The following is a 6,129-nucleotide window of genomic DNA, read 5'->3' as shown; positions in this document are numbered from 1 at the left end:
GTACGTGAAGATGTTCTTAATGATCGCCTGCACAATAAGATAGATTTTTGTGTTCTTATTTTAAGAGGATTTAGTGCATCCATTTAGAACGATCTTTTGTACAATAAGTAGTTCAACTAGGTTAATTCCGAATGACAGAAATGAAAAATGAATCTTGATATGACGGAAATAATGGACTTTCGGAATTATCCTAATGCACCTTACTAGTAGTTTTGAGCGTTTTCACAAAATAGTCTCGGAAACCTGATTCTCACGTAGACTGTAGAGACTCAGAATACGTTACGAATATAAATATTAAATAACCGTTTAGGGCCGCGCTAAACGGTTACTTAATACTTATATTCGTTAAGCCCAATGAACTTAATAAAGACACACCTATTAAATTTGTTGAATGTCATGAATATACTTTAATTTTATTAACAACATAAAATAACGTAAAATCAGGATCGTTAGGTAAGGATAGCAAATATAGCAATGCTAGTCCGCTGAGCAAAATATTGGCCAGCCCTCTGGTCACCAGAAACCAGAAACATCTATGAGGCGCTTCGACAGCGACAGGTCCTTTTAAAGGGGTCATGAATTAAAAGTATGGATATGGTAAGGTTATACCATTTTTTTTTTAAATTAAGGAAGTTGAATATTACTAACAAGAGTAGGTAAGCGACGCTTGCCGACACCGACTCGGTTAGTAATATTAAAGGAGTTACACACAATATTTTCATCACACTCGCAATGTAAAAAATATGTAAATAGATGTAAAAAAGTTAAGTACAGTACAAGAATTTTCATTATTCCCTTAGGAGAACGATTTTTCTATAACTCACGCTCCGCCTGCGTGCAATAGCACATTTAAACTTACCCTTTTCATTAAATAATTTGGTTGAAATTTGAATGACTCAAATTGCAGATAGGTATTATGATGGGCGACAAGGTTATACTTAATGTATTTTTAACCCCCGACGCAAAAACGACGGGGTGTTATAAGTTTGACGTGTCTGTCTGTCTGTCTGACAGTGTGTGTGTGTCTGTCTGTGTCTGTGGCATCGTAGCTCCCGAACGGAAGAACCGATTTAGATTTAGTTTTTTTGTCTGAAAGCTGAGTTAGTCGGGAGTGTTCTTAGCCATGTTTCATGAAAATCGGTCTACTATGTCGCAGTCGGGGTTTTTTTCAAAATTTTAATTTTGTGTTTATTAATTTACATTTTTAAAAATATTAAGCACCTAGGAGAACCGTTGGTAAAAAGTGTTTATTTCGCTTTGTGTCAATCCATACTTACATATGGCATTGAAGCGTGGGGTGCAGCCAAGAAATCTCATCTGATAAAAGTTGAGCGCGCCCAGCGTGCGATTATCAAGGTTTCCACTTCTAAAAAAAGAAGTTATCCTACAGCTCTTATTTATAAGGAATTTAATGCACTTACTGTCAGACAGCTATTCATTGCGGCGCTGGTTTGTAGACAGCACAGGGATATTTCTGGTGTAAGAACTCTCCAAAGACGACGAGATCGAGTTTTTAGTATTCCACCTTGTAAAACGAAGTTCGGACACAACTTTCAATTCTTCTTGGGGCCCTTCTTGTATAACCGCTTAGCTAAACATATTGACCTGCAGAAGTACACCAGCAGAGGTTGCAAAAATGCTGTAACTACGTATCTCAAACAACTGAATTATGATGATACTGAATTATTACTCCAGATTTTATCATGACTTCATGACTGGCAACGCTTAATTGAACAAAAAACCGACTGTTATTTAGCTGGTGAAGTTTGTTCCTGTTGTGCACTGTTTTATACTGTTAACTGTTTATGCTTTTTCTTACTGTTTATTCTGTCGACTGTCGGGATTTCCATGTGCTTTTATACATATACACTCTCTCTCACACACACACACACACACACACACGCGCGCACGCACGCACGCACACACACACACACACACACACACACACACACACACACACACACACACACACACACACACACACAACACACACACACACACACACACACACACACACACGCGCGCACTTCTTTTTTTTTTTTTTTCTGCAAGTAAAACTATTTTTGTTTTTCCTTTTAATAACTATGCAGCTAGCCTGCTTTCATTCCTTATAAGGGTTTTGGTACTGTATAAAATCAATTTCTTACACGAAGTCACTAAAACTGACATAATGGACCGCGGGCAGAAAGGGAGGAGGTACCTTGCCGTAATACAGTATTATACTAGTACGGAGGGTAGCTTGCTTTCGCTATACTTTCTACGTCCATTCATAGAAATAAGTAGTCATATCTATATAAATAGCGATGTAATTATACCAATTTTCATGTCATACGTTATACTTTTATGTAAAAGTAAGCAATAAAGATATTGATTGATTGATTGATTGATTGATAATTGTGTTATTTATGATGTTATCACTATCTAGCATCGTATTCTAAACGAATATTTGCCAAACATGTGTCGCTTAACTCCAAACATCAAATGCACTATATTGGGTATTTTCGACTGAGTCTGGAAGTCACACATATGCCTTACTAACCTTAATGGACGGCCCACACAGTCGGTCAGTTTAAAATAGGCATCATAAATGGCCACTTCCTGCGCACACACTGGACGGGGGGCAATGTCAATGTTTCTGTATCATAGAATTCATAGACCTTGATGGGGACTTTGTCTGTTATGTTCAACATTGCCGGGTTCGAATAGGCAGTCTGAATACCTAATAGTATCATAATAATACATAATATCTTTAAAGCGAGAGTACGCTTACCTATTGAGAAATAATTTAAATGAACCAAAGAATCTTCCCTTAAAGTTAACGGAATTCAATAAAAGCAGGGTGTATGTCAATCAATCGATCATAGTCTCCAAACAAAAATCCCTATTTTTACAAATTACTTATTTGTAACATGTTAATAATAACCCTTTTTTACAAATTATTTTTAACAGCTTAATAAAGTGACAAGAGACATGTAGAAGCGTAGGAGCACACAACAACCTTCAATTTGGTGTTGTTTAATTAATTATTACGAACCACGCAGCTCACGTAAATTAATAGGCACATCGACATATACATACGACATCTACCGGTATATAATAAAAACTGTCAAGCATTCAAAATTGTCGAGAAAATAGTTTAACAATTTGCATGCGAGTTGAAAGCATGTTGGAATTTTCACCGGTTTTTTTTTTCAAAATTTTTCGCATGCTTAGCATGCGCCGAAGTTAATTATTATCTTGGGCTTTCTTTGCGTTTTTCTGTCAACTTATTAAGAATTGAGAGAGTTAGAACTATGTTAAGTACCTATCAGTGGCGGAGCATCGATACAACTTGATTCCTAACGGGTTCCCTAAAATTCTCTAGTATCTGTAGAAGTCCATAAAAAAGTGATTCCAAAAACCCCTCCGGCTTTACCAAGGAAAAAAACGGGGGCCACTGGTGCCTATCTACCTTACTAACATGACAAGAACAAAGTGGTTAACAAAGTGTATTAAATTCAAAAAGTTCAAAATTAAATTCATGATAAAAGAGACAGGAAGGTATTTTTTTTAAAATCTAGATAGGTTCGATGATAAACTCATTGAGTATAGATAGATTTAAGTTTTAAAGGGGTTGATCTCGCGCGGACGGTCTAGAACGAAAAATGACTAGTGTAAGACTTGACCTATATCGCTATTACTCTACAAGTCTACATCGCAAACGATCTAGAACACAAAAACCACTTTACAACACTTAACACTTGAATGATTTCTGGATCATGGCTTTGCACTAGACAGTCTCTTTCGACTAAATGTTTCATCAATACCATTATTTATTTTGAACTCGTCTCTGCAACTCAATACAAACAACACCTAATACAGCTACCTGTCAACGTACCGACAGCCCTTTATTTATTACGTAATCAAATTAGAGAGCCTGTTGTTCTACATCAGCCGAAATTGAAAAACCGTTGACGATATACGCCGATCAAAATGCAGTCTGTCTCTGTTGCGCCAATACGGAAGAGCGACAGAGATAGCGTTAGCGACTCCAAACTTTCTTGTTACAGGCTCATATCAACTTGGCACCTATATGTGCAGATCTGTTTCATACTATTCAATTTAATGCGTATTTACTAGGGTGCATTAAGGACTTTTTGACAGTAACATACTTACGAATGATCAAGCGGCGTCTCCATGAGCTGGGATTTGGAGGGCCCTGTTACGCCGTGTCTTGCGTGGGCGACGGACGCCGTCGCGTCTCAACTCTCATACTTCCATATCGATAAGGTTTGATTTCGTATGCGTCGCATCGCCGTCGCGCGATCGTCGCGCGACCGTCGCCCACGCAAGACACGGCGTTAGACATCATTATCTTTATCATTTTGTATCCCTTGACAAGGTACATTTTCTTTTGAAATTAAGTGTCTTTTTGTTCACAAAAAAACAATTTAATGGATGTCAGAACAAAGATTAACTACAAGAAAATGCTTTTCAGCATCAAACTCTTATTTACCTCCGATTGTTTCAACAGATTACCAACAATCAACATAATCATCTAGAAAGTACCAGAAAGAATTGCTAGTAAACTATGTAATTAGGAAGTACTAACTAGTTAATTAGTTATTTATAGTTGCGTAAACTACGCGTATGACACTGTAAACATTAGTTAATAGTTAATAATATTTGTTCAAGATTAGTTGACAATAAGCTACTACTTATCTGAGATAACTACTGTAAACTTAAGGTGGTTTGCTTTTCATGCAATAAGAAAAGAAAATCAATTGAATTTTATTAAGTTATTAAACTGCAAGATTGGAATTAAGTGAGTAGAAATATGTGTAGGTACATATTTATTTTCGAATATTAGTTTAGGTACCTACGCTTATAATTAATAGAAAAAAATTGTTTCAAACAGAAATCATTACTTTTTCCATGTAGTTAACCATTAATCATTAGAAAAAAAATAATGCATTCATCACGCAAAAAATGTTTAGTATAAATGTTGCATCAGAATAATGCTTTTTACCAGTTTTTTTCGAGATTTTTGTATGAATAACAATTAAGTATTCTAAAAATTTAACGAAAACTAATATCTGCAGCCGCACATAGATAAAATTATGTTTCATATAGTACATAACATTATAATATGTAATGACAATAAAACGCAATAGTTTTTTGTATAGGAAGCGTCACCTTAATGAAATGAATGCACCACGCAACCTTGAACGAGTGACCATGAATCTCCGCCTGCAAGATTCTGCGCTTGTGCTCGTCTCCACGCATGCGCCAACCGCAGTTCTATAGGACAATAAACCCTAAAACTTGTACCAAAAGACCAAAATTGTTACACGCAAAATTTCGTCTAATGCAGAGATCGCAAACCTTTTTTCAAAAAGCCCATGTACAAAAATGTCATAGAAAAATTAAGTACGCGTTTTTTTTATTGTTCTTTTTTCACTTCCCTTGAGAATCCCCTTTAGATAAAGGAACAGGGGAATCCTAATGACTAATGAGCCTAAAAACATAACATAGTGCAAATTATTCTAAGCCGCAATTAGTAATGGGGTCGCTGACTGATCCATTCGCGCTCTTGGCACGATTTCGCTTCAAACGCCCGGCTTCCACTATCGGGTGCTTTGCCAAAAATAAAGCTGCAGTGCAGTAGTGGGCTTGCAGCGAGACTGCGGGGTCCTCTCATTGTTATGTCAGAGGGGGTCGATACATCACGGGGCTCGGCAGTGTCGGCGCGCCGCTCGCTAATCGTGGACGTCTCACGTCGAACTCTTGTGTGTTGACGTACCTCGTACCCGGTTTATGTGAATTCGGTATAAACAAAACGGAACTTGGTGTGTTATTGGTTTATGAGAGACATTTCAGTTATAGGATATACCTTGGAACGCAGTTGGACGAGTATGTATGATTTTTTAAGTAATATAGTTCCGTTTTTGAGGATTTTATGATAAATAGAGCTTGAATTAGGATCTAAAATTTTACAATATTGTATCATATGGAAGGGAAGGTATGGATTTATAAATATAATGTCATAAGTCAAAAAGACATTAGTATAATAGCTGAATTGGTCAGATAACCTTCAGAGGTTTCGGTTGTCCCTCTCCAGTCTGAGTTGAGGATAATAAATTTTATTCG

The 6,129-nt window shown here is 36.7% G+C and overlaps 1 protein-coding gene across 1 annotated transcript in view; it reads left to right on the top strand.

Annotated features, from left to right (window-relative positions):
* Positions 1 to 5,654: 5,654 nt before the first annotated feature.
* Positions 5,655 to 6,129, top strand: part of LOC125234381 (carbohydrate sulfotransferase 11) — a 131,897-nt gene continuing 131,422 nt past the window's right edge. The window contains 1 exon segment of the mRNA XM_048140589.1: positions 5,655 to 5,892. The gene's annotated coding sequence lies outside the window, so the exon portion shown is untranslated.

The sequence above is a fragment of the Leguminivora glycinivorella genome, chromosome 16, assembly GCF_023078275.1.
Source record: "Leguminivora glycinivorella isolate SPB_JAAS2020 chromosome 16, LegGlyc_1.1, whole genome shotgun sequence".
In the NCBI taxonomy this organism is placed as follows: domain Eukaryota; kingdom Metazoa; phylum Arthropoda; class Insecta; order Lepidoptera; family Tortricidae; genus Leguminivora; species Leguminivora glycinivorella.
The sequence above is the reverse complement of the archived record's forward strand: the minus strand, read 5'-3'. Positions and strand labels throughout refer to the sequence as shown.